The sequence below is a fragment of the Brachionichthys hirsutus genome, unplaced genomic scaffold (genome assembly GCF_040956055.1).
Source record: "Brachionichthys hirsutus isolate HB-005 unplaced genomic scaffold, CSIRO-AGI_Bhir_v1 contig_259, whole genome shotgun sequence".
Taxonomy (NCBI): domain Eukaryota; kingdom Metazoa; phylum Chordata; class Actinopteri; order Lophiiformes; family Brachionichthyidae; genus Brachionichthys; species Brachionichthys hirsutus.
In genome coordinates this window covers 328376-342420 of record NW_027180332.1, presented here as the reverse complement: position 1 = coordinate 342420, position 14045 = coordinate 328376, and the positions used below count along the sequence as shown (strand labels likewise).

Below are 14045 nucleotides of genomic sequence, written 5' to 3'. Positions count from 1 at the left end.
TACTATGTTTTCTAAGCCGTACTCCAGCTCACGGCCATACCTACCTGGGAGTGCCCAATCTCGTCAGATCTTGCAGGCCGAGCGGGCATGGGCCTGGTTAGTACGTGTGCAGGAGACTCACTTGGAATACCAGGTGCTGTGAGCTTTTAAATTGGTCAGAATTTTGAATTTAAAGAAAAAAATCTACCTGGGATGAATGCGATCATGGAATTCAGGACTTGACGACTGATTGTATAAAAATGTGTTTTAGTTGTCTGGTTAAAGAAAGTTGCCTTTGTTGCTGAAGTTGTTTAAAATTGTGACAAATCTATATATACTATGTTTTCTATACTGCACTCCAGCTCATGGCCGTACCTGCCTGGGAGTGCCCAATCTCATCAGATCTTGGAAGCCAAGCAGGCACGGGCCTGGTTAGTATGTGTGCAGGAGACTCACTTGGAATACTGGGTGCTGTGAGCTTTTAAATTGGTCAGAATTTTGGATTTAAAGAAAAAAAATCTACCTGGGATGAATGCGATCATGGAATTCAGGACTTGACGACTGATTGTATAAGAATATGTTTTAGTTGTCTGGTTAAAGAAAGTCGCCTTTGTTGCTGAAGTTGTTTAAAATTGTGATAAATCTATAAATACCATGTTTTCTATACAGTCGTTCAGCTCACGGCCATACCGACCTGGGAGTGCCCAATCTCGTCAGATCTTGGAAGCCAAGCAGGCACGGGCCTGGTTAGTACGTGTGCAGGAGACGCACTTGGAATACTGGGTGCTGCGAGCTTTTAAATTGGTCAGAATTTTGGATTTAAAGAAGAAAAATCTACCTGGGATGAATGCGATCATGGAATTCAGGGCTTGACAACTGATTGTATAAAAATTTGTTTTAGTTGTCTGGTTAAAGAAAGTTGCCTTTTGTTGCTGAAGTTGTTGAAAATTGTGACAAATCTATATATACTATGTTTTCTATGCTGTACCCCAGCTCGCGGCCGTACCTACCTGGGAGTTCCCAATCTCGTCAGATCTTGGGAGCCAAGCGGGCACGGGCCTGGTTAGTACATGTGCAGGAGACTCACTTGGAATACCAGGTGCTGTGAGCTTTTAAATTGGTCAGAATTTTGGATTTAAAGAAAAAAAATCTACCTGGGATGAATGCGATCATGGAATTCAGGACTTGACGACTGATTGTAGAAAAATGTGTTTTAGTGGTCTGGTTAAAGAAAGTTGCCTTTGTTGCTGAAGTTGTTTAAAATTGTGACAAATCTATATATACTATGTTTTCTATACCGTACTCCAGCTCATGGCCATACCTGCCTGGGAGTGCCCAATCTCATCAGATCTTGGAAGCCAAGCAGGCACGGGCCTGGTTAGTACGTGTGCAGGAGACTCACTTGGAATACTGGGTGCTGTGAGCTTTTAAATTGGTCAGAATTTTGGATTTAAAGAAAAAAAATCTACCTGGGATGAATGCGATCATGGAATTCAGGACTTGACGACTGATTGTAGAAAAATGTGTTTTAGTTGTCTGGTTAAAGAAAGTTGCATTTGTTGCTGAAGTTGTTTAAAATTGTGACAAATCTATATATACTATGTTTTCTATGCGGTACTCCAGCTCACGGCCATACCTACCTGGGAGTGCCCAATCTCGTCAGATCTTGGAGGCCAAGCAGGCATGGGCCTGGTTAGTATGTGTGCAGGAGACTCACTTGGAATACCAGGTGCCGTGAGCTTTTAAATTGGTCAGAATTTTGAATTTAAAGAAAAAAATCTACCTGGGATGAATGCGATCATGGAATTCAGGACTTGACGACTGATTGTATAAAAATGTGTTTTAGTTGTCTGGTTAAAGAAAGTTGCCTTTGTTGCTGAAGTTGTTTAAAATTGTGACAAATCTATATATACTATGTTTTCTATGCTGTACTCCGGCTCACGGCCATACCTGCCTGGGAGTGCCCAATCTCATCGGATCTTGGGGGCCAAGCAGGCATGGGCCTGGTTAGTACGTTTGCAGGAGACTCGCTTGGAATACCAGGTGCTGTGAGCTTTTAAATTGGTCAGAATTTTGGATTTAAAGAAAAAAAATCTACCTGGGATGAATGCGATCATGGAATTCAGGACTTGACGACTGATTGTAGAAAAATGTGTTTTAGTTGTCTGGTTAAAGAAAGTTGCATTTGTTGCTGAAGTTGTTTAAAATTGTGACAAATCTATATATACTATGTTTTCTATACTGTACTCCGGCTCACGGCCATACCTGCCTGGGAGTGCCCAATCTCATCGGATCTTGGAAGCCAAGCAGGCACGGGCCTGGTTAGTACGTGTGCAGGAGACTCACTTGGAATACTGGGTGCTGTGAGCTTTTAAATTGGTCAGAATTTTGGATTTAAAGAAAAAAAATCTACCTGGGATGAATGCGATCATGGAATTCAGGACTTGACGACTGATTGTAGAAAAATGTGTTTTAGTTGTCTGGTTAAAGAAAGTTGCCTTTGTTGCTGAAGTTGTTTAAAATTGTGACAAATCTATATATACTATGTTTTCTATGCTGTACTCCAGCTCACGGCCATACCTACCTGGGAGTGCCCAATCTCGTCAGATCTTGGAGGCCAAGCAGGCACGGGCCTGGTTAGTATGTGTGCAGTAGACTCACTTGGAATGCTGGGTGCTGTGAGCTTTTAAATGGGTCAGAATTTTGGATTTGAAGAAAAAAAATCTACCTGGGATGAATGCGATCATGGAATTCAGGACTTGCCGACTGATTGTAGAAAAATGTGTTTTAGTTGTCTGGTTAAAGAAAGTTGCCTTTGTTGCTGAAGTTGTTTAAAATTGTGACAAATCTATATATACTATGTTTTCTATGCCGTACTCCAGCTCACGGCCATACCTACCTGGGAGTGCCCAATCTCGTCAGATCTTGGAGGCCAAGCAGGCATGGGCCTGGTTAGTATGTGTGCAGGAGACTCACTTGGAATACCAGGTGCCGTGAGCTTTTAAATTGGTCAGAATTTTGAATTTAAAGAAAAAAATCTACCTGGGATGAATGCGATCATGGAATTCAGGACTTGACGACTGATTGTATAAAAATGTGTTTTAGTTGTCTGGTTAAAGAAAGTTGCCTTTGTTGCTGAAGTTGTTTAAAATTGTGACAAATCTATATATACTATGTTTTCTATGCTGTACTCCAGCTCATGGCCATACCTGCCTGGGAGTGTGTGATCTCATTGGATCTTGGAAGCCAAGCAGGCACGGGCCTGGTTAGTACGTGTGCAGGAGACTCACTTGGAGTACCGGGTGCTGTGAGCTTTTAAATTGGTCAGAATTTTGGATTTAAAGAAAAAAAATCTACCTGGGATGAATGCGATCATGGAATTCAGGGCTTGACGACTGATTGTATAAAAATGTGTTTTAGTTGTCTGGTTAAAAAAAGTCGCCTTTGTTGCTGAAGTTGTTTAAAATTGTGATAAATCTATAAATACCATGTTTTCTATACGGTAGTTCAGCTCACGGCCATACCGACCTGGGAGTGCCCAATCTCGTCAGATCTTGGAAGCCAAGCAGGCATGGGCCTGGTTAGTGCGTGTGCAGGGGACTCACCTGGAATACTGGGTGCTGTGAGCCTTTACATTGGTCAGAATTTTGGATTTAAAGAAAAAAAATCTACCTGGGATGAATGCGATCATGGAATTCAGGGCTTGACGACTGATTGTATAAAAATTTGTTTTCGTTGTCTGGTTGAAGAAAGTTGCCTTTTGTTGCTGAAGTTGTTGAAAATTGTGACAAATCTATATATACTATGTTTTCTATGCTGTGCTCCAGCTCGCGGCCATACCTGCCTGGGAGTGCCCAATCTCATCGGATCTTGGAAGCCAAGCGGGCACGGGCCTGGTTAGTACGTGTGCAGGAGACTCACTTGGAATACCAGGTGCTGTGAGCTTTTAAATTGGTCAGAATTTTGAATTTAAAGAAAAAAATCTACCTGGGATGAATGCGATCATGGAATTCAGGACTTGACGACTGATTGTATAAAAATGTGTTTTAGTTGTCTGGTTAAAGAAAGTTGCCTTTGTTGCTGAAGTTGTTTAAAATTGTGACAAATCTATATATACTATGTTTTCTATACTGTACTCCAGCTCGTGGCAATACCTGCCTGGGAGTGCCTGATCTCATCAGATCTCGGAAGCCAAGCAGGCACGGGCCTGGTTAGTACGTGTGCAGGAGACTCACTTGGAATACTGGGTGCTGTGAGCTTTTAAATTGGTGAGAATTTTGGATTTAAAGAAAAAAAATCTACCTGGGATGAATGCGATCATGGAATTAAGGACTTGACGACTGATTGTAGAAAAATGTGTTTTAGTTGTCTGGTTAAAGAAAGTTGCATTTGTTGCTGAAGTTGTTTAAAATTGTGACAAATCTATATATACTATGTTTTCTATACTGTGCTCTGGCTCATGGCCATACCTGCCTGGGAGTGCCCAATCTCATCAGATCTTGGAAGCCAAGCAGGCACGGGCCTGGTTAGTATGTGTGCAGGAGACTCACTTGGAATACCAGGTGCCGTGAGCTTTTAAATTGGTCAGAATTTTGAATTTAAAGAAAAAAATCTACCTGGGATGAATGCGATCATGGAATTCAGGACTTGACGACTGATTGTATAAAAATGTGTTTTAGTTGTCTGGTTAAAGAAAGTTGCCTTTGTTGCTGAAGTTGTTTAAAATTGTGACAAATCTATATATACTATGTTTTCTATGCTGTACTCCGGCTCACGGCCATACCTGCCTGGGAGTGCCCAATCTCATCGGATCTTGGGGGCCAAGCAGGCATGGGCCTGGTTAGTACGTTTGCAGGAGACTCGCTTGGAATACCAGGTGCTGTGAGCTTTTAAATTGGTCAGAATTTTGGATTTAAAGAAAAAAAATCTACCTGGGATGAATGCGATCATGGAATTCAGGACTTGACGACTGATTGTAGAAAAATGTGTTTTAGTTGTCTGGTTAAAGAAAGTTGCATTTGTTGCTGAAGTTGTTTAAAATTGTGACAAATCTATATATACTATGTTTTCTATACTGTACTCCGGCTCACGGCCATACCTGCCTGGGAGTGCCCAATCTCATCGGATCTTGGAAGCCAAGCAGGCACGGGCCTGGTTAGTACGTGTGCAGGAGACTCACTTGGAATACTGGGTGCTGTGAGCTTTTAAATTGGTCAGAATTTTGGATTTAAAGAAAAAAAATCTACCTGGGATGAATGCGATCATGGAATTCAGGACTTGACGACTGATTGTAGAAAAATGTGTTTTAGTTGTCTGGTTAAAGAAAGTTGCCTTTGTTGCTGAAGTTGTTTAAAATTGTGACAAATCTATATATACTATGTTTTCTATGCTGTACTCCAGCTCACGGCCATACCTACCTGGGAGTGCCCAATCTCGTCAGATCTTGGAGGCCAAGCAGGCACGGGCCTGGTTAGTATGTGTGCAGTAGACTCACTTGGAATGCTGGGTGCTGTGAGCTTTTAAATGGGTCAGAATTTTGGATTTGAAGAAAAAAAATCTACCTGGGATGAATGCGATCATGGAATTCAGGACTTGCCGACTGATTGTAGAAAAATGTGTTTTAGTTGTCTGGTTAAAGAAAGTTGCCTTTGTTGCTGAAGTTGTTTAAAATTGTGACAAATCTATATATACTATGTTTTCTATGCCGTACTCCAGCTCACGGCCATACCTACCTGGGAGTGCCCAATCTCGTCAGATCTTGGAGGCCAAGCAGGCATGGGCCTGGTTAGTATGTGTGCAGGAGACTCACTTGGAATACCAGGTGCCGTGAGCTTTTAAATTGGTCAGAATTTTGAATTTAAAGAAAAAAATCTACCTGGGATGAATGCGATCATGGAATTCAGGACTTGACGACTGATTGTATAAAAATGTGTTTTAGTTGTCTGGTTAAAGAAAGTTGCCTTTGTTGCTGAAGTTGTTTAAAATTGTGACAAATCTATATATACTATGTTTTCTATGCTGTACTCCAGCTCATGGCCATACCTGCCTGGGAGTGTGTGATCTCATTGGATCTTGGAAGCCAAGCAGGCACGGGCCTGGTTAGTACGTGTGCAGGAGACTCACTTGGAATACCGGGTGCTGTGAGCTTTTAAATTGGTCAGAATTTTGAATTTAAAGAAAAAAATCTACCTGGGATGAATGCGATCATGGAATTCAGGACTTGACGACTGATTGTATAAGAATGTGTTTTAGTTGTCTGGTTAAAGAAAGATGCCTTTGTTGCTGAAGTTGTTTAAAATTGTGATAAATCTATAAATACCATGTTTTCTATACAGTCGTTCAGCTCATGGCCATGCCGGCCTGGGAGTGCCCAATCTCGTCGGATCTTGGAAGCCAAGCAGGCATGGGCCTGGTTAGTACGTGTGCAGGAGACTCACTTGGAGTACCGGGTGCTGTGAGCTTTTAAATTGGTCAGAATTTTGGATTTAAAGAAAAAAAATCTACCTGGGATGAATGCGATCATGGAATTCAGGGCTTGACGACTGATTGTATAAAAATGTGTTTTAGTTGTCTGGTTAAAAAAAGTCGCCTTTGTTGCTGAAGTTGTTTAAAATTGTGATAAATCTATAAATACCATGTTTTCTATACGGTAGTTCAGCTCACGGCCATACCGACCTGGGAGTGCCCAATCTCGTCAGATCTTGGAAGCCAAGCAGGCATGGGCCTGGTTAGTGCGTGTGCAGGGGACTCACCTGGAATACTGGGTGCTGTGAGCCTTTACATTGGTCAGAATTTTGGATTTAAAGAAAAAAAATCTACCTGGGATGAATGCGATCATGGAATTCAGGGCTTGACGACTGATTGTATAAAAATTTGTTTTCGTTGTCTGGTTGAAGAAAGTTGCCTTTTGTTGCTGAAGTTGTTGAAAATTGTGACAAATCTATATATACTATGTTTTCTATGCTGTGCTCCAGCTCGCGGCCATACCTGCCTGGGAGTGCCCAATCTCATCGGATCTTGGAAGCCAAGCGGGCACGGGCCTGGTTAGTACGTGTGCAGGAGACTCACTTGGAATACCAGGTGCTGTGAGCTTTTAAATTGGTCAGAATTTTGAATTTAAAGAAAAAAATCTACCTGGGATGAATGCGATCATGGAATTCAGGACTTGACGACTGATTGTATAAAAATGTGTTTTAGTTGTCTGGTTAAAGAAAGTTGCCTTTGTTGCTGAAGTTGTTTAAAATTGTGACAAATCTATATATACTATGTTTTCTATACTGTACTCCAGCTCGTGGCAATACCTGCCTGGGAGTGCCTGATCTCATCAGATCTCGGAAGCCAAGCAGGCACGGGCCTGGTTAGTACGTGTGCAGGAGACTCACTTGGAATACTGGGTGCTGTGAGCTTTTAAATTGGTGAGAATTTTGGATTTAAAGAAAAAAAATCTACCTGGGATGAATGCGATCATGGAATTAAGGACTTGACGACTGATTGTAGAAAAATGTGTTTTAGTTGTCTGGTTAAAGAAAGTTGCATTTGTTGCTGAAGTTGTTTAAAATTGTGACAAATCTATATATACTATGTTTTCTATACTGTGCTCTGGCTCATGGCCATACCTGCCTGGGAGTGCCCAATCTCATCAGATCTTGGAAGCCAAGCAGGCACGGGCCTGGTTAGTATGTGTGCAGGAGACTCACTTGGAATGCTGGGTGCTGTGAGCTTTTAAATGGGTCAGAATTTTGGATTTGAAGAAAAAAAATCTACCTGGGATGAATGCGATCATGGAATTCAGGACTTGACGACTGATTGTATAAGAATGTGTTTTAGTTGTCTGGTTAAAGAAAGATGCCTTTGTTGCTGAAGTTGTTTAAAATTGTGATAAATCTATAAATACCATGTTTTCTATACAGTCGTTCAGCTCATGGCCATGCCGACCTGGGAGTGCCCAATCTCGTCGGATCTTGGAAGCCAAGCAGGCATGGGCCTGGTTAGTACGTGTGCAGGAGACTCACTTGGAGTACCGGGTGCTGTGAGCTCTTAAATTGGTCAGAATTTTGGATTTAAAGAAAAAAAATCTACCTGGGATGAATGCGATCATGGAATTCAGGGCTTGACGACTGATTGTATAAAAATGTGTTTTAGTTGTCTGGTTAAAAAAAGTCGCCTTTGTTGCTGAAGTTGTTTAAAATTGTGATAAATCTATAAATACCATGTTTTCTATACGGTAGTTCAGCTCACGGCCATGCCGACCTGGGAGTGCCCAATCTCATCAGATCTTGGAAGCCAAGCAGGCATGGGCCTGGTTAGTGCGTGTGCAGGGGACTCACCTGGAATACTGGGTGCTGTGAGCCTTTACATTGGTCAGAATTTTGGATTTAAAGAAAAAAAATCTACCTGGGATGAATGCGATCATGGAATTCAGGGCTTGACGACTGATTGTATAAAAATTTGTTTTAGTTGTCTGGTTGAAGAAAGTTGCCTTTTGTTGCTGAAGTTGTTGAAAATTGTGACAAATCTATATATACTATGTTTTCTATGCTGTGCTCCAGCTCGCGGCCATACCTGCCTGGGAGTGCCCAATCTCATCGGATCTTGGAAGCCAAGCGGGCACGGGCCTGGTTAGTACGTGTGCAGGAGACTCACTTGGAATACCAGGTGCTGTGAGCTTTTAAATTGGTCAGAATTTTGAATTTAAAGAAAAAAATCTACCTGGGATGAATGCGATCATGGAATTCAGGACTTGACGACTGATTGTAGAAAAATGTGTTTTAGTTGTCTGGTTAAAGAAAGTTGCCTTTGTTGCTGAAGTTGTTTAAAATTGTGACAAATCTATATATACTATGTTTTCTATACTGTACTCCAGCTCATGGCCATACCTGCCTGGGAGTGCCCAATCTCATCAGATCTTGGAAGCCAAGCAGGCACGGGCCTGGTTAGTATGTGTGCAGGAGACTCACTTGGAATACTGGGTGCTGTGAGCTTTTAAATTGGTCAGAATTTTGGATTTAAAGAAAAAAAATCTACCTGGGATGAATGCGATCATGGAATTAAGGACTTGACGACTGATTGTAGAAAAATGTGTTTTAGTTGTCTGGTTAAAGAAAGTTGCATTTGTTGCTGAAGTTGTTTAAAATTGTGACAAATCTATATATACTATGTTTTCTATACTGCACTCCGGCTCACGGCCATACCTGCCTGGGAGTGCCCAATCTCGTCGGATCTTGGAAGCCAAGCAGGCACGGGCCTGGTTAGTACATGTGCAGGAGACTCACTTGGAATACTGGGTGCTGTGAGCTTTTAAATTGGTCAGAATTTTGGATTTAAAGAAAAAAAATCTACCTGGGATGAATGCGATCATGGAATTCAGGACTTGACGACTGATTGTAGAAAAATGTGTTTTAGTTGTCTGGTTAAAGAAAGTTGCCTTGTTGCTGAAGTTGTTTAAAATTGTGACAAATCTATATATACTATGTTTTCTATGCCGTACTCCAGCTCACGGCTATACCTACCCGGGAGTGCCCAATCTCGTCAGATCTTGGGGGCCAAGCAGGCATGGGCCTGGTTAGTACATGTGCAGGAGACTCACTTGGAATACCAGGTGCTGTGAGCTTTTAAATTGGTCAGAATTTTGAATTTAAATAAAAAAATCTACCTGGGATGAATGCGATCATGGAATTCAGGACTTGACGACTGATTGTATAAAAATGTGTTTTAGTTGTCTGGTTAAAGAAAGTTGCCTTTGTTGCTGAAGTTGTTTAAAATTGTGACAAATCTATATATACTATGTTTTCTATACTGCACTCCAGCTCATGGCCGTACGATGATGATGATGAATATATTTATTAGATAGAATGTTAGAGTACAAGTACAGTCACACAGTAGCATGTATTACAGTACAAATAACGTCAAACATCCTGTCTAAGAGGAGCATTTCAAAAAAGCCCTTGCGGGCTTGTTTCCGTTGAAAGTCCTTCATACATAAATCATCCACAAAAAACAATACAAATAAAAATAAATCCAATATTAAATTACGCAATTGATGCATCGTAACATTAGAAAGACAAAAATAAAATGTTATTACACCGCCAGTGCAAACTAACAATTAATCTAGAATAAATTACGCCACTGATGCCTGGGAGTGCCCAATCTCATCAGATCTTGGAAGCCAAGCAGGCACGGGCCTGGTTAGTATGTGTGCAGGAGACTCACTTGGAATACTGGGTGCTGTGAGCTTTTAAATTGGTCAGAATTTTGGATTTAAAGAAAAAAAATCTACCTGGGATGAATGCGATCATGGAATTCAGGACTTGACGACTGATTGTATAAGAATGTGTTTTAGTTGTCTGGTTAAAGAAAGTCGCCTTTGTTGCTGAAGTTGTTTAAAATTGTGATAAATCTATAAATACCATGTTTTCTATACAGGCGTTCGGCTCACGGCCATACCGACCTGGGAGTGCCCAATCTCGTCAGGTCTTGGAAGCCAAGCAGGCACGGGCCTGGTTAGTACGTGTGCAGGAGACGCACTTGGAATACTGGGTGCTGTGAGCTTTTAAATTGGTCAGAATTTTGGATTTAAAGAAAAAAAATCTACCTGGGATGAATGCGATCATGGAATTCAGGACTTGACGACTGATTGTATAAAAATGTGTTTTAGTTGTCTGGTTAAAGAAAGTTGCCTTTGTTGCTGAAGTTGTTTAAAATTGTGACAAATCTATATATACTATGTTTTCTATACTGTACTCCAGCTCATGGCAATACCTGCCTGGGAGTGCCCGATCTCATCAGATCTCGGAAGCCAAGCAGGCATGGGCCTGGTTAGTACGTGTGCAGGAGACTCACTTGGAATACTGGGTGCTGTGAGCTTTTAAATTGGTGAGAATTTTGGATTTAAAGAAAAAAAATCTACCTGGGATGAATGCGATCATGGAATTAAGGACTTGACGACTGATTGTAGAAAAATGTGTTTTAGTTGTCTGGTTAAAGAAAGTTGCATTTGTTGCTGAAGTTGTTTAAAATTGTGACAAATCTATATATACTATGTTTTCTATACTGTGCTCTGGCTCATGGCCATACCTGCCTGGGAGTGCCCAATCTCATCAGATCTTGGAAGCCAAGCAGGCACGGGCCTGGTTAGTATGTGTGCAGGAGACTCACTTGGAATGCTGGGTGCTGTGAGCTTTTAAATGGGTCAGAATTTTGGATTTGAAGAAAAAAAATCTACCTGGGATGAATGCGATCATGGAATTCAGGACTTGACGACTGATTGTAGAAAAATGTGTTTTAGTTGTCTGGTTAAAGAAAGTTGCCTTTGTTGCTAAAGTTGTTGAAAAGTGTGACAAATCTATATATACTATGTTTTCTATACTGTACTCTGGCTCACGGCCATACCTGCCTGGGAGTGCCCAATCTCGTCAGGTCTTGGAGGCCAAGCAGGCATGGGCCTGGTTAGTACATGTGTGGGAGACTCACTTGGAATACCAGGTGCTGTGAGCTTTTAAATTGGTCAGAATTTTGAATTTAAAGAAAAAAATCTACCTGGGATGAATGCGATCATGGAATTCAGGACTTGACGACTGATTGTAGAAAAATGTGTTTTAGTTGTCTGGTTAAAGAAAGTTGCCTTTGTTGCTGAAGTTGTTTAAAATTGTGACAAATCTATATATACTATGTTTTCTATACTGTACTCCAGCTCATGGCCATACCTGCCTGGGAGTGCCCAATCTCATCAGATCTTGGAAGCCAAGCAGGCACGGGCCTGGTTAGTATGTGTGCAGGAGACTCACTTGGAATACTGGGTGCTGTGAGCTTTTAAATTGGTCAGAATTTTGGATTTAAAGAAAAAAAATCTACCTGGGATGAATGCGATCATGGAATTAAGGACTTGACGACTGATTGTAGAAAAATGTGTTTTAGTTGTCTGGTTAAAGAAAGTTGCATTTGTTGCTGAAGTTGTTTAAAATTGTGACAAATCTATATATACTATGTTTTCTATACTGCACTCCGGCTCACGGCCATACCTGCCTGGGAGTGCCCAATCTCGTCGGATCTTGGAAGCCAAGCAGGCACGGGCCTGGTTAGTACATGTGCAGGAGACTCACTTGGAATACTGGGTGCTGTGAGCTTTTAAATTGGTCAGAATTTTGGATTTAAAGAAAAAAAATCTACCTGGGATGAATGCGATCATGGAATTCAGGACTTGACGACTGATTGTAGAAAAATGTGTTTTAGTTGTCTGGTTAAAGAAAGTTGCCTTGTTGCTGAAGTTGTTTAAAATTGTGACAAATCTATATATACTATGTTTTCTATGCCGTACTCCAGCTCACGGCTATACCTACCCGGGAGTGCCCAATCTCGTCAGATCTTGGGGGCCAAGCAGGCATGGGCCTGGTTAGTACATGTGCAGGAGACTCACTTGGAATACCAGGTGCTGTGAGCTTTTAAATTGGTCAGAATTTTGAATTTAAATAAAAAAATCTACCTGGGATGAATGCGATCATGGAATTCAGGACTTGACGACTGATTGTATAAAAATGTGTTTTAGTTGTCTGGTTAAAGAAAGTTGCCTTTGTTGCTGAAGTTGTTTAAAATTGTGACAAATCTATATATACTATGTTTTCTATACTGCACTCCAGCTCATGGCCGTACGATGATGATGATGAATATATTTATTAGATAGAATGTTAGAGTACAAGTACAGTCACACAGTAGCATGTATTACAGTACAAATAACGTCAAACATCCTGTCTAAGAGGAGCATTTCAAAAAAGCCCTTGCGGGCTTGTTTCCGTTGAAAGTCCTTCATACATAAATCATCCACAAAAAACAATACAAATAAAAATAAATCCAATATTAAATTACGCAATTGATGCATCGTAACATTAGAAAGACAAAAATAAAATGTTATTACACCGCCAGTGCAAACTAACAATTAATCTAGAATAAGTTACGCCACTGATGCCTGGGAGTGCCCAATCTCATCAGATCTTGGAAGCCAAGCAGGCACGGGCCTGGTTAGTATGTGTGCAGGAGACTCACTTGGAATACTGGGTGCTGTGAGCTTTTAAATTGGTCAGAATTTTGGATTTAAAGAAAAAAAATCTACCTGGGATGAATGCGATCATGGAATTCAGGACTTGACGACTGATTGTATAAGAATGTGTTTTAGTTGTCTGGTTAAAGAAAGTCGCCTTTGTTGCTGAAGTTGTTTAAAATTGTGATAAATCTATAAATACCATGTTTTCTATACAGTCGTTCGGCTCACGGCCATACCGACCTGGGAGTGCCCAATCTCGTCAGGTCTTGGAAGCCAAGCAGGCACGGGCCTGGTTAGTACGTGTGCAGGAGACGCACTTGGAATACTGGGTGCTGTGAGCTTTTAAATTGGTCAGAATTTTGGATTTAAAGAAAAAAAATCTACCTGGGATGAATGCGATCATGGAATTCAGGACTTGACGACTGATTGTATAAAAATGTGTTTTAGTTGTCTGGTTAAAGAAAGTTGCCTTTGTTGCTGAAGTTGTTTAAAATTGTGACAAATCTATATATACTATGTTTTCTATACTGTACTCCAGCTCATGGCAATACCTGCCTGGGAGTGCCCGATCTCATCAGATCTCGGAAGCCAAGCAGGCATGGGCCTGGTTAGTACGTGTGCAGGAGACTCACTTGGAATACTGGGTGCTGTGAGCTTTTAAATTGGTGAGAATTTTGGATTTAAAGAAAAAAAATCTACCTGGGATGAATGCGATCATGGAATTAAGGACTTGACGACTGATTGTAGAAAAATGTGTTTTAGTTGTCTGGTTAAAGAAAGTTGCATTTGTTGCTGAAGTTGTTTAAAATTGTGACAAATCTATATATACTATGTTTTCTATACTGTGCTCTGGCTCATGGCCATACCTGCCTGGGAGTGCCCAATCTCATCAGATCTTGGAAGCCAAGCAGGCACGGGCCTGGTTAGTATGTGTGCAGGAGACTCACTTGGAATGCTGGGTGCTGTGAGCTTTTAAATGGGTCAGAATTTTGGATTTGAAGAAAAAAAATCTACCTGGGATGAATGCGATCAT

At 41.1% G+C, this 14045-nt stretch overlaps 38 pseudogenes; all 38 read left to right on the top strand.

Annotated features, from left to right (window-relative positions):
• Window positions 1-340: 340 nt before the first annotated feature.
• On the top strand, window positions 341-459 carry LOC137913343 (5S ribosomal RNA; annotated as a pseudogene).
• Window positions 460-655: 196 nt separating this feature from the next.
• Window positions 656-774, top strand: LOC137913531 (5S ribosomal RNA; annotated as a pseudogene).
• A 197-nt stretch (window positions 775-971) lies between these two features.
• On the top strand, window positions 972-1090 carry LOC137913473 (5S ribosomal RNA; annotated as a pseudogene).
• A 196-nt stretch (window positions 1091-1286) lies between these two features.
• Window positions 1287-1405, top strand: LOC137913077 (5S ribosomal RNA; annotated as a pseudogene).
• A 196-nt stretch (window positions 1406-1601) lies between these two features.
• Window positions 1602-1720, top strand: LOC137913323 (5S ribosomal RNA; annotated as a pseudogene).
• Window positions 1721-1915: 195 nt separating this feature from the next.
• LOC137913185 (5S ribosomal RNA) lies at window positions 1916-2034 on the top strand (annotated as a pseudogene).
• A 196-nt stretch (window positions 2035-2230) lies between these two features.
• On the top strand, window positions 2231-2349 carry LOC137913114 (5S ribosomal RNA; annotated as a pseudogene).
• Window positions 2350-2860: 511 nt separating this feature from the next.
• On the top strand, window positions 2861-2979 carry LOC137913322 (5S ribosomal RNA; annotated as a pseudogene).
• A 195-nt stretch (window positions 2980-3174) lies between these two features.
• Window positions 3175-3293, top strand: LOC137913537 (5S ribosomal RNA; annotated as a pseudogene).
• A 196-nt stretch (window positions 3294-3489) lies between these two features.
• LOC137913429 (5S ribosomal RNA) lies at window positions 3490-3608 on the top strand (annotated as a pseudogene).
• A 197-nt stretch (window positions 3609-3805) lies between these two features.
• On the top strand, window positions 3806-3924 carry LOC137913058 (5S ribosomal RNA; annotated as a pseudogene).
• Window positions 3925-4119: 195 nt separating this feature from the next.
• LOC137913268 (5S ribosomal RNA) lies at window positions 4120-4238 on the top strand (annotated as a pseudogene).
• A 196-nt stretch (window positions 4239-4434) lies between these two features.
• LOC137913025 (5S ribosomal RNA) lies at window positions 4435-4553 on the top strand (annotated as a pseudogene).
• A 195-nt stretch (window positions 4554-4748) lies between these two features.
• On the top strand, window positions 4749-4867 carry LOC137913184 (5S ribosomal RNA; annotated as a pseudogene).
• Window positions 4868-5063: 196 nt separating this feature from the next.
• On the top strand, window positions 5064-5182 carry LOC137913113 (5S ribosomal RNA; annotated as a pseudogene).
• Window positions 5183-5693: 511 nt separating this feature from the next.
• On the top strand, window positions 5694-5812 carry LOC137913320 (5S ribosomal RNA; annotated as a pseudogene).
• A 195-nt stretch (window positions 5813-6007) lies between these two features.
• On the top strand, window positions 6008-6126 carry LOC137913488 (5S ribosomal RNA; annotated as a pseudogene).
• A 195-nt stretch (window positions 6127-6321) lies between these two features.
• LOC137913177 (5S ribosomal RNA) lies at window positions 6322-6440 on the top strand (annotated as a pseudogene).
• A 196-nt stretch (window positions 6441-6636) lies between these two features.
• On the top strand, window positions 6637-6755 carry LOC137913428 (5S ribosomal RNA; annotated as a pseudogene).
• A 197-nt stretch (window positions 6756-6952) lies between these two features.
• On the top strand, window positions 6953-7071 carry LOC137913056 (5S ribosomal RNA; annotated as a pseudogene).
• Window positions 7072-7266: 195 nt separating this feature from the next.
• Window positions 7267-7385, top strand: LOC137913267 (5S ribosomal RNA; annotated as a pseudogene).
• A 196-nt stretch (window positions 7386-7581) lies between these two features.
• Window positions 7582-7700, top strand: LOC137913286 (5S ribosomal RNA; annotated as a pseudogene).
• A 196-nt stretch (window positions 7701-7896) lies between these two features.
• On the top strand, window positions 7897-8015 carry LOC137913363 (5S ribosomal RNA; annotated as a pseudogene).
• A 196-nt stretch (window positions 8016-8211) lies between these two features.
• Window positions 8212-8330, top strand: LOC137913478 (5S ribosomal RNA; annotated as a pseudogene).
• A 197-nt stretch (window positions 8331-8527) lies between these two features.
• On the top strand, window positions 8528-8646 carry LOC137913055 (5S ribosomal RNA; annotated as a pseudogene).
• Window positions 8647-8841: 195 nt separating this feature from the next.
• On the top strand, window positions 8842-8960 carry LOC137913206 (5S ribosomal RNA; annotated as a pseudogene).
• Window positions 8961-9156: 196 nt separating this feature from the next.
• Window positions 9157-9275, top strand: LOC137913154 (5S ribosomal RNA; annotated as a pseudogene).
• Window positions 9276-9470: 195 nt separating this feature from the next.
• Window positions 9471-9589, top strand: LOC137913504 (5S ribosomal RNA; annotated as a pseudogene).
• An 819-nt stretch (window positions 9590-10408) lies between these two features.
• LOC137913497 (5S ribosomal RNA) lies at window positions 10409-10527 on the top strand (annotated as a pseudogene).
• A 196-nt stretch (window positions 10528-10723) lies between these two features.
• LOC137913031 (5S ribosomal RNA) lies at window positions 10724-10842 on the top strand (annotated as a pseudogene).
• A 196-nt stretch (window positions 10843-11038) lies between these two features.
• Window positions 11039-11157, top strand: LOC137913285 (5S ribosomal RNA; annotated as a pseudogene).
• A 196-nt stretch (window positions 11158-11353) lies between these two features.
• Window positions 11354-11472, top strand: LOC137913043 (5S ribosomal RNA; annotated as a pseudogene).
• A 195-nt stretch (window positions 11473-11667) lies between these two features.
• LOC137913205 (5S ribosomal RNA) lies at window positions 11668-11786 on the top strand (annotated as a pseudogene).
• A 196-nt stretch (window positions 11787-11982) lies between these two features.
• LOC137913153 (5S ribosomal RNA) lies at window positions 11983-12101 on the top strand (annotated as a pseudogene).
• A 195-nt stretch (window positions 12102-12296) lies between these two features.
• LOC137913503 (5S ribosomal RNA) lies at window positions 12297-12415 on the top strand (annotated as a pseudogene).
• Window positions 12416-13234: 819 nt separating this feature from the next.
• LOC137913495 (5S ribosomal RNA) lies at window positions 13235-13353 on the top strand (annotated as a pseudogene).
• A 196-nt stretch (window positions 13354-13549) lies between these two features.
• Window positions 13550-13668, top strand: LOC137913030 (5S ribosomal RNA; annotated as a pseudogene).
• A 196-nt stretch (window positions 13669-13864) lies between these two features.
• LOC137913284 (5S ribosomal RNA) lies at window positions 13865-13983 on the top strand (annotated as a pseudogene).
• Window positions 13984-14045: the final 62 nt, after the last annotated feature.